The sequence below is a fragment of the Pteronotus mesoamericanus genome, unplaced genomic scaffold, assembly GCF_021234165.1.
Source record: "Pteronotus mesoamericanus isolate MK-2021 breed Mesoamerican mustached bat unplaced genomic scaffold, CSHL_Meso_final scaffold_36, whole genome shotgun sequence".
Classification (NCBI taxonomy): domain Eukaryota; kingdom Metazoa; phylum Chordata; class Mammalia; order Chiroptera; family Mormoopidae; genus Pteronotus; species Pteronotus mesoamericanus.
In genome coordinates, this window is record NW_026555313.1 from 4,802,445 (window position 1) to 4,819,963 (window position 17,519).

Genomic DNA, 17,519 nt, shown 5'->3' on the forward strand with positions numbered 1-17,519 from the left:
AGAAAAAAGAACCCAGGTACACTGTTGGTGGTAATGCAGACTGGTGCAGCCACTGTGGAAAACAATACAGAATTTCCCCCCAAAATTAAAACTAGCTTTTGACTCAGTGATTCCACTCCTCAGAATATACCCTAAAAATCTTGAAACACCAATTCAAATGAATATATGGATCCCTATATTCATGACAGATTAATTTACAATAGCCAAGATTTGGAAACAGCCTTAATGCCCATCAGTACATGAATGGATTAAAAAAAAAGTTGTGGTGTATGTACATAATGGAATACTATGCAGCCGTGAAAAAGAAAAAAGGAACTCTTACCTGTGTAGCAACATGGATGGACCTGGAGACTATAATGCTAAGTGAAATAAGCCAGTCAGCGAAAGACAAATATTATATAATCTCACTTACATATGGAATATAATGAACAAAAACTGATGAACAAAATAGAAACAGAGGCTATTTACATAGAACAGACTGATAGCTGTACAAGGGGAGAAGGGAGAAAGGGACTGATTGAAAGAAGGTAAAGGGAGTAGCCAAAGAACATATATGCATGACTCATGGGCATGGAAAACCCTGCGGAGATTGCCTGGGGAGCTGGGGAGAGCTGGGTGGAGCGGGGCAAAAGGGGAAAAATTGGGACAACTGTAATAACATAACCAATAATAGAAAAAAAATCCAGAATTCCTAGTTAAACACAAATTTTAGATAAACAGCAATTTTTTTAATATTAGTATATACCATGCAATACACAATGTATTGTATCTTATGACCACAATTAAACACTGATATTCTATTTTCATAATTTTTTATTTTACTAGATTTAAAAAAATCATCAATTCATGTTGCCTTTTTGAAACAGAGGAACATAAGAGTTATCCTAGTATGATAAAATAAACAGAATACAACATATAAAAAATATTAATTCAAATACCTCCTATACGTCTTTATGTTGTTTGGAAATTATTCAGTTCAACTGCATTTTAAGAGAACATAAATTCTGTGGTACAACTGGCCTGCTGAACACCAAAACCTGTTCTCATTTTCCATGGTATTTAATTTCACCTAGAAGGTGGTGGTTAAGCCAGTGACTACATTTTTTAAATTCCCTGCACAGGTGTGACCATTTGATTAGTTTCACCAATTGAAACTCTGAGTGTAGGGGTGTGTGCCATTTCTTGGACAAAGCTCATAAAAAAGCCAAAAGTCCTCTGTCATTCTCTCTTTTTTCACCTCTATTAAATGGCTGTAGAATATAACAAGGCCTTAGGAGGCACAGTATGCATCTTATCCTCAGGAAATGCTGCCCTCTACCCAAAAGTACTGACCATTTTCAGTTGCTCACATTTATGTATCTATGTGTGATTATAGCAACTTTATTTGAAGCAAATTAAAATGCAAATTTCTGAAGAATCTATGAGTATATTAATAAGCAATAAGATTTTGTGGCAATATTAATGCAGATCAATGATAATAAATGAGAAATTTTGTTGTAAAAAATGACTACAATTTGGGCCACATCAATTTTTTTTTTGCAAATAATACTTCACTTGAAAGGAGATGAAAGACCTCTCAGCTTTAGAAACCCTGTGTCCTTTTCAAAGGAAGCAAAAGTTTTCTTATAGGGCAACACAGTAATAAAAATCAAAGGCTTAATTTGTTAAAGTTACTAGTTTGAGGGACTCAACTAGATAGATTGCTAAGAAACTTAAAGATCTTCAGGGCTCAGGCATGGAATTGGGAATAATTGGGAAGAAGAAAAGTTAAAAGTAGAGATAAACAAAACTGACTAATTCCCATGTGGTTTATTGTTATTTAGCTTCAAAATAACAATTTGCATTAAGCTATGGGTTTTACTTGTTTGTTTTTAAGAGATCATCACTAAAACCAGAACTTCTAGTGACTATTTAAAATCTTTGTGACCTACTGTCTTCAGTGAGTCGAAGAACACTTTTTATTTTTTATTTTTTTGCATGTGACTTTATGGCAAATTCAAAGAGGTAAAAAATAATTTTATTGGTTAAGTTTATTCAGTGTTTCTGCAGGCCAAACTGTCACATAAAATCAAGGAGGCCTTTGTTTGAGCTTATATCAAAAATCTGAACAAGTTTGTGCTTATACAGTGATAATAACTTAGGGCATATAGACATTATTAACTTACTTTTTAAGTCATTATACTTAATATTGATGATATTATATGCAGAAGGGGGGAGAGAGAGATGCTAACATGTGGTCATTGTAATTAAAGATAAATGAAGAAATCTGAGAAGTTCGAAACAGAAAAAGAAAAATTCTTCTTTTACAAATCTAAGTATTATTTTTCAGGTCTGTTTGAATTTTTTGAGACTATATATTAGGACTGCATAAATAATTTTAAATTCTTATTCAATTTTTCTTTTATTCAATCTTTTTTTCTTTCTTTTTCCATTCCTGTTTTTTCTTATTCATTCTGTGTGAAATTTGCTTTCTATTTCACCTAAGAATATATTTAGGTTTCTGGCTCATATAGCTCAGTGGATGGAGTGCAGGCCTGCGAAACAAAGGGTAGCTGGTTCAATTTCGCAGTCAGGGCACAGGCCTGGGTTGAAGGCCAAGTCCCCAGTAGGGGGCATATGAGAGGCAAGCACACATTGATGTTTCCCTGTCTTTCTCCCTCCTTTCTCTTCTCTCTAAAAATAAATAAATAAATAAATAAATAAATAAATAAATAAAATCTTTTTAAAAAGAATGTTTATGATATTATGCTCTATCAGTCATATCATTCTATTTACTGGCTCCATAGACTTCCATGATATGCAATTACCACAACTTGTTTATTACTTATTTCAGCATATTTGCATTATTTCTAGAATTGAGTTCATATAAACATAACAGAAGTGAATATATTCCCATTTACAAGTTTATTTTCCACTCAAGGTACTCTATTATGGTGTAGGTTACTGAACTGAAATTGATTGTGAAAAGTATGTTCATTTAACATGTTCTACATGTTAAAAAATTCCCACCAAAATGTTGCATAAACTTGTAATTCTATCAAAGCCTATTATAGTGCCTTTTGGAAGAAAAAGACCTCAGAAAATCATGTGCTCTATTAAAGTGCTGTATCTGTATCTATGTCTAGATCTATCTATCATCTATCTAATGTTGTGTGTGTGTGTGTGTGTGTGTACCTGCGTGTGTTAATAGAACTGAAAGTAGAGGTTCCCTTTTGAATTTATTATTCCCTGGATTGCAGCTGGAGCACTCAATGATAAGCTTCTCCTCAGCAATTTGCTTTCCAGTAATGATTATTCTCCTGCTTCTTGATGAAATGAATGAGGTCCAGGTCAACTCAATTATGAAGGGAGAAAACACTGACATTAGTGCAAATCACTCAGAATGGGTTTAAATAACCCCAGACTTGTTTAACTAACATTTAATTTAAAGAATGCTTTAAGTCCGGCTTCCTCAGTAAGTCCTTTTCCACTAAGTAAACCTGAAATGTGGATGCAGCCTTCAAGAAACCACTGACACTGCAATACTCTCCTGGCTCAAGCAAAATGCTTCAGTTGCAAAATATCTGATTTGCATCTTTATTAGCAAGGGGTCCCATTCCTAGGTCAACAAAAAGTTCTGAATTTTATAGTCAGGTAAAAGAAATATTCTGATTAGCAAAGGAATCAGTGATTCAGTCATTCATTCAGTCACCAACTCAGCAAATATTTTTAGGGTGTTATTTCTAAGATAATATCATCATTCTCCCTTAGAAATAAGGCACATCTGGTTTGGGAAGTAATTTTATCTCTGATTCATTGTCTTTGGGTATATTATTCAAGTTCTCACAGATAATATCCTAATATATGAAGACAATTAACCACTATTTTGGAGTGTGGTACTTAACACTGTTCCCTGAAAGAAGGTAAAGGGATTATCCAAAGAACATACATGCATAACCCATAGACACAGACAATAGTGTGGTGATGGCCAGAGGGAAAAGGGGGAAGGAGGGAAGTAGGCTATGGGGGAGGGCATGTTGGAACATCTGTAATAGTGTAAACAATAAAAAGAAATTTAAATAAACATGTAAAAGGCCTGATAAGTAAAATGAGTCAAAACTTAGTAATGATTCTGTTCTCTTCTTTTCCATCATTCCTCAGAAGTAATTATTCTGGTAATTTTGCCACCAGCCAGGGATTTTTGGTTTGCAAATACAGTATTCTTAGGTACAATACTAATGGCTATACTGAAATGTCCATGCATAGTTTAATCTACAAACTTCACACGTAGTTTACTCTTCCTACCTTGTAACAATATGATCCTTCAACACTTTAATTAATCTTGCCTCTATATTTTCTATGTATGCATTGCTAACAACCAAGTTTGATAGATTTCATAAGCAGTGTATGTTTAAAGGATAAAAACAGTACACATTATAGAGTTCTTAGTTTTATCTCATTTTATTTTTTTAGAACCTTGCCTTTTCAAAGATGGCAATTGTTGTATCTGTAATGCTCCACCAGTGACTAATTTTAAACAAAAGCACAGTTTTGGCTCTAAGCCCCTGCATTTCTCAATTCATATAGCCTCCTAGAGGAAAGAAAAGACATACAGGGGTGAGCAAAAGTAGGTTAATAATAACTAGTAATAAAATAATTAATAAATAATGCAAGAATAAGTGGTGTTTGACGTGCATACAACTGTAAATCTAAGTTTGTTCAACCCGGTGTACATATGTCCTACTTTCCACTTCTGCCTCTGTTTCCCAAAGGAATTTCATCTGTCCATTATTCAATGCATCATCTCCTTCCCAAAATCATTTCTTTGACCTTTAGTGTAATTCAGTGAATGACACCAGGGTGGACGCTGATGGCAGGCTTGGAAAATTGGAAGTCACCTTGGGTTCTTTCTCTGACCTTTAATATTGAAAAATGACTTAATATTATCAATTTCTCCTCTTATATAACTGTTATCAATCTTAGCCTCTGTATCATTACTTTTAGCATTTTTATTCAAGTCTTCTTTAATTCTTACTTGGAATTATACAGATAGAGTTTTGCCAGGAGTATGATGTATAGATTCTGAGAGGCCTGCCTAGCCGAGCCCCGGACTTCTGATCTTTTTCTTCTGAAGGACGGTACCCCTGACTGGCCTAACTGGGCAAAGGGTGGGGAGGCAGGACTGTGTGTGTTGGTGGGTATTTTAAAGGGATTTTGAAATTGAAGAGCAACATTTAGCCATTAATCAAACCTGTATAACTTTTGAATAAATGATTCCTTTCCTTTTCACCAAATTCTGCCATTGAGAGCCATAATTTTGAAGGGCGGCGGGCAAAGGACCTACAACCGAGGGACACCAGGAAAGGAGGCGGAGGGCGTTATTTTGGTAATGGCATCTGGGCACCCCGCCATGGGTCCATTGTTTGGTAACAGTACTACTCATGTCTTAACCATCTCCATCTCTCAGTGGAAGCAGATATTTTTATAAGGAGAACGAGAGGAACAGTACAAAGAGATCAAGGGAGGGGGTTGAAAAGTCCTCTATGTATAGACAAGCACAGTCCATTCAGATAAGGCAAGTGTGCATTATCTTGGCCTTATATCATCTTGGATTCAAATCATCCCGGTTCCATGGCTGAAGGTCAACAAATCTGGATGAGGGATGCTTAAAGGTCTGAGACTGTATCTTCTGAAGTTAGTTCCTAATATTCTTATACAAACATGTTGTTCATCTACAAGCTATATATTAGTCAGAGTCAGTACTTACAGAAACAATATCAAAAGAATGATGGTGTGAGTTACAATTTTCCACTGTTACAGCATAGAATTTTGTGTCTTTTTTTTTCTTTTCAAAAGTTTTTCTGTTACCTGGTATAACCCATATCATTTTAGTTAATAATTATTCAATAAATATGAAATAAAAGCAGTTAAACTAATTTTAAAATGATTTGAATTATAATGAATTTGTAACAAAAACAGCTTAATTGGGTGAATTATATTTTTTTCTATATTCATTCTTTGCTATATATTTATTTGTTAATTGCTATCTTGGTGGTTTGGCTTACAAATTTTTTTCATTCACAATCAGGCTAATGGGTTTGAATTATAAATCTGTAGTAAACAGGAGCTGAACTGCTTTAACGTAATTTTAATGTGACAAATTAACTAACTTTTTTTTGAAAAAAATAAGAATTTTGCCAGAACCTATATTTTGATGATAATCACAACACCCATGCATTTAGATATCAACGTAAGAAACATCCAAATCTGTAGAGAATTTTTGGTGAGTTTATTTGAGCCAAACTGATGACAATTGCCAGGAAGCAATATCTCAAAGGACTGAAAAATGCTCCAGAGAGTGGCTGTTTAGCACTTTATTTTAGATGTTAGAATCAAAGGAAGAGCCATAAGAGGGCAACATGAAGTCCATTGGTGATAGATTAGGGGAGACGAGAGAAAGCAAAGGGAAACCTCTGGGATTGGATAAGAAGTAAAATGACAGACAAATACTTCTTTTACATAGGTGGGTAAAGGATAGTTAAGAACCAACAATTGACATCGTAACAATAACAAGGAGGGGATTTGTGGTCTCAGCTTGTGCCCAGGGGGTTTGGGGAAAAAACGGGTAGATACCTTGACTTTCCAAAGGCCTGTTACCAGAAGTGCAAAAAGACAATAAGCAGGCTTAGTTAAGGTAAAGGTTGACCTTTGTTAGGGAAAAATACTAGCCTAGGACAAGACTACCTACCATGAACTGCTTTTAGTTAATGTTTTAATTTTAGACCATCCTTTGTGGTTACTTTTGAAAGGCTGCCTCACTGGTCTCCTCTGAGCTTGTCAGGTTATTTTGTGGCCCCATTTCTTTCACATTGGCAAGTGCTTTTCCTCTTAGTTGATCTAAAAGAAATTAAAATATTTATTAAAAGGTTATAAAATTTGGGACCCATTAACAATGTAGTAGCCTGCTTCAATATGTTCACTCATTTTGAATCATATGGTAGTCTTCTTCTTCTCCTTGCTTAGAATTTTCTGAACCTAATCAGCAAGGAGCCCTTTATTGGGCCCATGGTCGTTGGTCCATAAATGAAAGACACTGTCCACGCTCAGGGCTAGCTAATCGCCAAGTCTGAATTTTGTATGTATTTACTGCTGTGTGTTCTTTTTACTTTTCAAAGTCATACTGGATCAGGTAGAGTGGCTTCAGTTTCCATGTTTGAGGTGCTGCACTAAACAGAAGGTAATCCCTCACCTTCAGCTACTGCATAATGCATTCCGCTTGTTGCTCTGAGTATTTTTGACAGCTTTAACATTTCTTACTGGGTGCTTGATCTTGCATTTTTTGATCCATGAATCTGAGAGTTGTGGCTTGTCCCCATGCTCATTATTCCTGGGTCAGTAAAATAGTCTGGGAGCCTTGTTCAGAAGCTGGATTAAAATTAAATCCCTTCAAAATATTTTAATATTTCTGAATAATTGTGTTTCAAAAGGAAAAAATGCTCTCTCCGGACGTATAGTGCAAGGTAGCTATTCTTCAATATTGTAACCACCTTGTCCTTCTGTTACCAAATGTGGACCCGTTTGGGAGGGAGAGCCCCAGATGCTATTACTGGTACAACGCCCCTCCTTCCCTGGGGTCCCTCTGTTCTAAGTTCTTTGCCCTCTGCCCTTCAAAATTATGGCTCTCAATGGCAGCGTTTGGTGAAAAGGAAAGGAACTATTTATTCAAAAGTTATACAGGTTTTGAATAATGGCTAAATGTTGCCATTAAATCTCAAAATCCCTTTAAAACACACACACACACACACACACACACACACACACACACACACACACACACACACACACACACACACACACACACACAACAACACACCCCCCCCCCGCCCCGCCCCACGCAGTCCTGCCTTTCCTGGCTTACTCAGTCAGGCCTACTATCTTTCAGGAAAAAAAAAAACCCTGACCTCGAGCTCAGCTAGGCAGGCCTCTCCCTGATCCCAGCACCATCTACTGCGTCCCCGCGATCTCCAGTTACTAATCCAAACCCATGTGGCACCTTCTCATGGCCCACTAACAAGAGTCCTTTCTCCCCCTTCCTTCCTGCATGGACTTCTCATTGTTCCCTCACAACAGGGAGCACACCATTTCCAAGCTCTCATGCCCTCGTACTGTAACTGAGGGAGCTGCTCTGCATGGCGGCTACATTTTGCTACCCTGCTTCCTAAGCCAAGCAGTCAAGGGAGCCCCCACTTTGCTCCCAAAACCATGCGGTAAGAAGCTTCTAGCGTGGCTGCCTACCTGGGTTTAAATCCTGGGGCGAACCTGCCCCTGTAACCCCATTTCCAACTTCCTTGGCAGGTGCTGGAAACGGGGGAGCTACTGCCTAGTTACATCCTGGGTTTAAGCTATTCAAACCTTCCTGATTAGCCTTGTTGAGATGCAAAATAACTATCTTTACATATGAGGTAAGAAGCTATCCTGCTGTTACTGACATGCAAAATGACTCTCAAAGGCCCTGCTCCCGGTCTCCCATCCCCCATGGCGGTCCGCCTTCTGGGATGGGGGGATCCTATATTTTTCCTGTATTTTTCTTGGACCCCCCAAGTTCTGGACCACATTACAAATCCCCCATTTGGGGGAGCCCCGATGCTTCCTTTGCAATATTTTGTTATGCAAACTTTATACATACAACCTTTATTTTTTGAAATGAAGGCTGGTTTGCATCCACCTTTTTAGATACCACTGCCTCTTACTTATTTGTAGTATTCTATGTTGCTATATAATTTAGATAAATCATTTGAATTTTTTATTATAGTCATTGAGTTTAAAATATCAAAAATGCAACTAGTAAGAGTTTCTGTGGGAAGATTAAAAGATCTAAATGTTCTCTAATACATCTTATGTAATTTATAAAAATATGAATTTTAATATAGAGCATATTTAAATATAATTAAGTAAATGAGTTATAAATGCCATTTTCAAGTTGCTGTCTGTTCATTACTACTTTTAGGAATCTATTTGGAGAAAATAATGTAAAATCTAGCAAAATCCTGGGATTATTCATTACAGTCAAATGGCAACAACCAAAATGCTCAAGAATGGACTGTTAAAACTTCGAGAGAGAGACCTGAGGAAATATTCCAGGGCCATGGAAAAGTGTGTTTACTATTATGTAAACATAAACATTTCTAAGGAGATGAAAATGGTATTTATATGGAAAAACAATTTATATACATTTTAAGTTTTTCAAAGCAATAGTCATCGTACTACACATAATGCATAATGAAATTTTTTCTTCTGTTTTAAATTAAATTTTAAAATAATATGTTATGATTCATTAAAATGATTTCTTGGCCAACATGTTGTTAACCAATTTAAATCTAACACTGATCTAAGCTATGTAAATAATACATTTTGAGACTATTCTAAGAGGAAATACAACATGATATTAATATTTTTATGTCTGAGTAAGTCTGAATTTGGGATATTTTATTATTTAGTCCCTATTATGTCCTGAATTTTTAAAACTATTGACAATAAAATATTTTAATATTGCAATTGACTAATTTTTCACTTTTCACATTTTTTATCAAGTGTTCTCTGTTTCCTTTCAATTTTTTTCCATTTTTCAGTAGCATAAGGCTACCTCTTAATTTTCATACTGTATTTTGTTGGACATAGTAAATTCACAGTAAATTACTGTCTCTCAAGTGAATATGTGCATAAGTGTATGAATGGCTACTAATCTTAATTCAAATGTACTTTTATGAAGTAAATCTGTTTTTCTTCATAATTTATTCACATTACAGAGCAAAAATAAAGTACTAAAATGGGAGTTAATGTAGTCAAATACAATTAAATTTTTATATTCAAAACAAACTCTGCCTAAAATATGCATTCAGTGTTAAGACAGAGTTATGTTTTGGAGCTAATGTAGAGAATGCAAAAATGTTGCAGAAAGAACATAGGTATTCAACTATATGACTGCCTAAGTATGTCTTTGGAGAGTTTATTGATCACATTGAGTCTTTGTTTGCTCTGTATAAAATTTAGAATAATATCTGCCTCATAATCTTTTTGAATAATTAATGGAATTACTACATGAAAAATATGTAGGTTCATGACTACCATGTATGTTAAGTGCCTTATTTTCCTTTGTCCCAGACTGAATAATATTATAAATTATTTTAATTTTAAAGAAAATAGCTGATATTCAATTTAAAAACATTTAAAACCATAATTTTTAAAAGGTAGAGTTTTATGTGAATTCATGTTTTAAGTTCATGTCACAAGGTCAAATCACAAGTGTGAAAATAAAGTGGCAAAGAAAAGAAAATATACAGCTTACTAGAAAAGAATGTGGAAAATATTTACAGTTATTTGATGTGGGATAAAAGTATTTTTGAATAAGATGCAAGTTGAAGATAAATCATAACACAGTATTACACTTTAAAAAAGTGAATGTTTATGCATATTTCAGAAGTTTTGGCTAACAAAAATAGAAAGTATTTTTTGACCTCAGCCTTACATTTTCTAAAATCCTAATTTAAGGGTAGAGTTGCTGTTATTACTGGTTTTTGTTTATTTTTAGAGTTTGCTAAAAAACTAAAATCAGTTCACCATAGTATATAAAATGTTCAAAATAAATGTCATGAATAAATAATAAACAGGTATATTTAATAAAAGAAACCAGTAAGATCAACTTAATACAGATTTCTGTGCACAAGCAAAATAGATATGGCACATTGTTCTTCATGTTCACTAAGAGATAATATGGGTATTGGTTAAATTAGCAAAACAAAAAGGAAATAAAACTGCTGTTGAATTCACTTTGAAGCAGAATTGATTAAAACAGTTTTTAGGCTCTGATACAACACTTACTTGATTTCAACTTTTAGAAATCTAATAAATTAATAAAACTATAATTTGCCAGAAGTTTTGGTTTATATTTGTGTACAACACATTTATACAAACAACTAAGTGTAAAATAAAAATTTAAAAAAATGGAACAAAAATATTATAGAACATTTAATATAAGACTAATTTTTTTAATATATTTACCTTCTATGTTAATTTCATGAATTAATTTTCTTCATATGTAAAGAGAAAGTATTCCCAAGAAATTTTGAAAAATTTGAACTATTTAATGCAGCAGATACACTGGGTTTACTGGTTCTGTGGCTCTGTATGCAATTTTGTTTAACCTCTTTTTGCCTGTATATTTTTAAAAATAAAGACTAAAATACCTATTTTTGTTGTGAGACTTAAGTGAATTGATACATACCTATCACATAGAACAGTACTTGGCATATAATAAACACTCAATACATTTTAGCTTTTTAAATTATTGTAAGAAAATAGCCAAAAAAACATGAGCTGAGAATACTCACAGAAAGAAATATGTATAGGAAACAAGTATATGAACTCTAGCTCTCCATGCATGTAAATATATAAGTGCAACAAGATATCCTTTTGACATATTAAATGAAAAGATTTCTCTGGTGGTATAAGAACGGGGGGGGTGGGGAAGACTCTCATGTACTCTTGGTGAGAATGTAAGTTAGTAAACAATTTGGAGGGCAATTTAGAAACAACAGTCAAACTTAAACTGCACATATCTTTTGACCTAGACATTTCACTTCTAAGATTACTGATGTTCAAAATATCTCAATATTGTTAATGGAATATTGATGGATTCAATGTAGTAGTTAAGTATGAGTTGCTTGTTTCAAAAAAGTGCATATGCACACTCATGTATAATGTGTGCATATGTATGTTTATATAGGCAGATAAAGATAAATTAAAATTTGTTGGTAATGATTCCTTGGAATAAGCAGGGCCATGAAATGTGGAACCAGCTGTAGTAACAGAAAGAAAGATACTGCTTTTTTATTTTGTACCATTTTTAAAAATGTGCATGTGTAATTTTTATAGAAAGAATGTTTACGTTTTAAAAAATATAACATTTCAACTATAAATAATCATCATACAGATTAGCAGAATAGAAACAAAGTAACTGAACCAAAAAAAAAAAGACATTGAGGAACCTCTACTCATATTTTAAAGCTCTTTTGACTCAATTATACCTGTATTTTTTTGTGGGGTAAATTATTTTATGTCTTTTTTTCATGAAGAAATAAAAAGGAGAGGCTAACATGCTAATGAGGGCTCAGGCAATGCAAACAATAAGTAAATAAATGAATAACAGCAATCAAAATTCTGCGGTTTAAACATTTTTTGTTTATTTATTTATTTTTAGAGAGATGGGAAAGTCAGGAGAAAGAGAGGGAAAGAAACATAATGTGTTAGACACGTATCAACTGGTTGCCTCTTGCATTCTCCCAGCTAGGGACCTGGCCTAACCCAGGCATGTGCCCAGACTGGGAATAGAATCGCTTCTCAGCCTTTTGGCTAAAATCAAGTGCAGACTGGGAATAGAACTGGCGACCTTTCAGCTCTCAGGCTGGCACCCAATCCACTGAGTCACACCAGTCAAGACTAGATAATTTTTGATAAAATATATGCAAAATTAGAATTACTATTCACTGCATAAATGGATTTAGCTGAATTTCTACTAGAGAAAAATAACTGTTTTTATTGAAATCTACTGAGCCCCAGATTCAGAAGGAAATAAATTTTTATAATATTAGGTAAATACAGGCTCTGACCAGGATGTTTTTGTGTTTTCACCATTGTATTATTTGACTATACTGACAGTCATATTTTATTTAAGGGAAATAACTAACAGGCCATAAAATTTGCTTAGAGAAAAATGACGCATTTTATAAAATTCAAAGTAAAAACATTTTTAAAAATATAAAAGCTTAACCTTAATCTTCCCTTCCAGTAATCAGCTTATTATCATTGTGACTTGCATATTGGGAATCAGTATTAAGTCATAAGTACATGTGTTTTCTATATATATATAATGCTGTTATATTAAAAGGTCTATAAAATATGGAACCTTAAAATTAGCTAGTTATATAGTAAATATTTTTTATACAGATCACCATTATTCTTACATAATATAGGTAATTGCTAGCTATACTTTACAAGATGTGGTATTTAACTACATTGTAGAGAGTCATACACTATCTTTAGTCAGCACAATGTATTTCTATATAATGTTTATAAAATTAAAACAACAAGATATCTATACCCTTTGCAAAATTAAATGTTTTCATATCATCTAGGTTTTTCTGGCCACTTTCTCTATAACAGAAAGTAGATCATATATCTACTGATCATGGTATGAACTGAGAAGTTTCTGTGCAATATGCACTACTATAAATGACAAAATAAAAAGAAAGTAGTATTGAAAAAAATAGTTGATTTAGCAATGTACAAATCATTAAGTCCAACTTGTATTCTTAAGTTAAAATGAGATATGTAAATAGTAAGGCATTCCAATGAAAAGCCATTTTTACCATTCTAATGATCTATTGAACTTTCTCAAATTAATAGAGCCTATTTTATATTGGTGAAAAATTTCCTTATAACCTTGAGCAGTTAAACTTAACAGTTGGGAATAAAAATAACAATATTACTTAGAGCACTTTTCCCATCTACAATCACTAAAAAATAAACCCCAACACAGCGAACCAAATGCTTTTGTTAAAAAAAAAAAAAAGAAGAAGAAAAAGAAATATGTTTCCCTTAGGTCTGCACCATATCCAACAAGAACACTAGCCAGTGAGGAACTAGCACAGGCGAAGGGGATTTTTACCATCTGGAAGACAGCTCACCTGGACCTGCTTTCTTCCACTCCAGTGACCCCGCCCCCAAATATTCTTTACTTTAGGGTCTCCATAAAAGGCAAACAAAAAAAGCAGTTGGCTCAAGTTATATGGTAAGAGAAGGCCAACTTTGTACAGATACCCTAGTCTCTCTGGTTCTGTTCTTTTCAGTTTTGTCTCCTTTTGAGTAGTGAAATGGTCAAGAAAATAAAGAATAAGAATAAGAATAGCACACACATACATACACACTGCTCTGTCACCCAAATTAATAATATCAGGTCAATGACACCTATGAAATAGTGACTCAGAAATGCAAAATTCTTCCTTTGAGTTTCATGTAGTTGATCATAGGAGAATTTTAGAAATATGCTTTTTTTAAAAACAGAATTATAAAATAGTTGCAATTTTAACTCTGTTTTTAAAAAATTCTGGCAGTTTTTTTAACTTTTTAATAAAACTTAATCCCATGTGCAAAATTGTTGAAATTAAGAGATGTAGGAACCTATATTTTTTATCTTGCATTTCATTTAGAATGCACATAAAAATTAGTTTGAGATACCTATGTTAAGAGGCATTTTGTAAAGGATTCAACCCCAACGAAAGATATAATTAGCAGTTTATACATAGAAAAATGAGTTAGCATTAATTGTGATCAACATTAAGAGTATTTCCTGATATTTTCAGTTATTTGATATGTGTAAAAAAATGGTGAAGAAAGCTAAATCTGTTTTAATTTTTCTCATATGCAACACATAGTGAGAGTTTCTTTGTAAATGCTATCTAAATTTATTCCTTACAACACCTTTTAAACAGTTTTTAATCTCCATTTTAAAGTGATCAAATGCAGAGAGGTTAATATAAAGTCAGAAATATGAGCTGTAGCCCAACATTCTTTCCTTTAGCCACACATATAATCAATCGCCAAACTCTATAGAATTTTCCTTGTAGTGTCTTTTATATCGAATCCTTTTTTTATGAATTTTATCTTTGACTTCTATCACCTCTTAATTTTGACTTTCATCACCTCTTGCCTGAATCCCTGAAATAGTCCTCAGAAAATGTAGTAGATCCCCCTCCCCACTGCATCATGTGAATCATGTGAACTATTACCTACTATCTTTCAGTGTGTCTGAATTTTTCATAAGACGTAGTCTGGAACTCTTGGCAAAGTCTTCAATATTCTCAGTAATTCTGTCCTCTGCTAATCACTCAAAGTTTGTTTTCACAGCACTCTAATCCTATTTCTCTTTCAGATTTCTCAACCATTTCAAGATACTTGCACTTCTAAATCTACTTTCTACTGCTTTACCTCTGAGTATTTTTCTTACCTGTCTCCCTCAGACTTGAGCTTTCTGCCTCCTGAGTCCCAATTTCCACCTAATTGTCTTCTATAAGCCTGTGATTATGTCACTACCTCCATGAAGCATATTCTCATCTCCTACCCTTAGTCTCTGATCTCTCCTACATATAACTTCACAACTTCACAACTCCTTTCACATATTTCTTCTGAGGCCATCCAACTTTTGTATAATAACTTATATGATTTTCTCTGACTATTAAACTGTGATTTCCTCCAGTATAGGACCAATGTTTTATTTTGTATGCAACTCTGGTAACCAGTACAGTTCTTGTGACATAGCAGACAATATTATTTTGGTTGTAAACGAACCCTGTTGAGAGATAAGAAGACTAGTAAATACATTAGATCAAAAGAAAGGTTAAAGAGTAACCAACAATCTACATGGGATGAATTGGAAGTCACTTTAGGATATCTGAGAAGTTACATATTATGGATCTTCTTTTAGAGTTTTGTAAATAATATGACTCAGCTCTAATTGTTATATATCTGTGTGTGCATATGTGGTTGTGTGTGTGTCACAGATTTCAAACTTCCAGTAAACTAAGGCTGATTTGATTAAATTGAGTCAGGAATGTACAATTGAATCAATAACTTAGGTTCACATGATTAAATGTGACTAATAGGTGCTATTCTCAACAAGGGAGGATTGTTGATAGCTAGGCCATCGCCTTTATGAGGTGTCTACTAGAGCATTCAGTGAATTCCAGCTGAGTACATAGTGGTTAGCAGGAAAAACAGAGCAGACACATGAACAAAATGTTTATCAGCAGAAAAAGAGTAAATCCACAAGAATAAAACCACTGAAGCTTGAGACTTTAAGAGCCTAAAGCCATCGATAAGATCTTTAAAATCTTTTCAAAACTCTGTGACCTAAATTATGCATATAAATGCAATGACTACAATTATGGAAAATTTTTAATTCCACATGAAAGTAGTAACAATAAGGTTAATGTTATCATTGAAAAAATTTCTCCAGAGCATCAGGGCAACAATGGATATAGTAAGTATTCAGTCACACATGTTATAGGTGTATAGTCTTCCTCCATTGTTTTTTATTGAAGTAAATGGCATTGCCTTTCATCATTTTTAATCTAGAAAATTTGAAGTCATTCTTGATATCCTCTTCCCTCTCCCTGTATTTTATATTTAATATTTCACCTAATGCTAACAATTATGCCTAAATTATGTTTTTTAAAATGTCTGCCTTGCCCACCTCCTTTGCAATACTCCAGTTTACCATTACTTTTCATCTATACAGTAGTGAATTAGCCTCTTACCTTAAAAACTAACTGGATTAAATGAATCCACTCTGCCAATCTCCCCAGTTTAGTTAGTTGTTCACACTATATCTAGAAGGCACTTTTTAAAACCACACATCTAAGCATGTCCACATCCCATCTGTAACCTTTTATTCGGGTTCCACAGCCTCTACAATAAAAAAACAGAATCCCATAATTTGGTCCATCAGTTCCCTATTTTGAACTTTATCTAACACCTGGCTCTTCCTAATAGAACTGGTTTGGTTGCTTGTTCTTGGTTGTTTGGACACCTGTCATTATTGTAGGTGTTGTTTTCTGCATCTGGAATTCTCTCTCATTACTGTTTTCCTTAATCAATTTCTAAGCATCCTCATATTCTCAGCTAAAGTTAACTTCTGTAGCAAAGACTTCCTTGATCTTACCAGCTCAAACTTCTGATAATATACATATTCCTATTCAATACTTTTATTCTTAGCATCTTGCTGCCCCCGAAAGAGTTTGTCACAGAACCAGTTTTGTTCTTGGATGTGTCATTATCAGATTAATATCTCTATACTACACTGTACTTTGTGGTCTGTAAAGGCAGGGGTGGGTGGATGTGTTCCTGTTCTTTAGGTGTCTACCACATGACAACAATAAGTGTTTGTTGAATGCATGTGTAAATTATAGACTATTTACTAAAATGTTACAGATCTCTGGCTAGCAGGATTTCACTCTATTTTTGTGGTTTGTATATATTTTATATAATATTTTTATTAGTAGTATTTTAAAATAAAAACAAAGCTAAAGTAGTTCATTTAGGATGGTTTGAGTATGCCATTTTCTTTCTCTCTAATTATGTCCTGTCTATAATATATGTTCACAGTAATGCTTTAACTGTTTGAATCTGCTAAAAACAATCATAGATTGATAACACTAAATTTTAATCTGAAGTTCATTCATGAGTAGATAAACTTTGGCTGGTTTAACTGAAGAAAAGTATAAATTTCTCATTCAATGGTTATTCAAACTAATCTGGGAGCACAATCCTATAGTTTACATGAAAAAAATAGCGCTTTGTTTTGTCATAAGGACCGGGGGGGGATAGCATTCAAATGCCGGGGATGGAAAGATAAGCAATGATTAACAGTTAACCTGGGAGGGGTCTCTGGCTAGGCTGCTCCTCCCAAGTCATCTTGCCCTTATCAA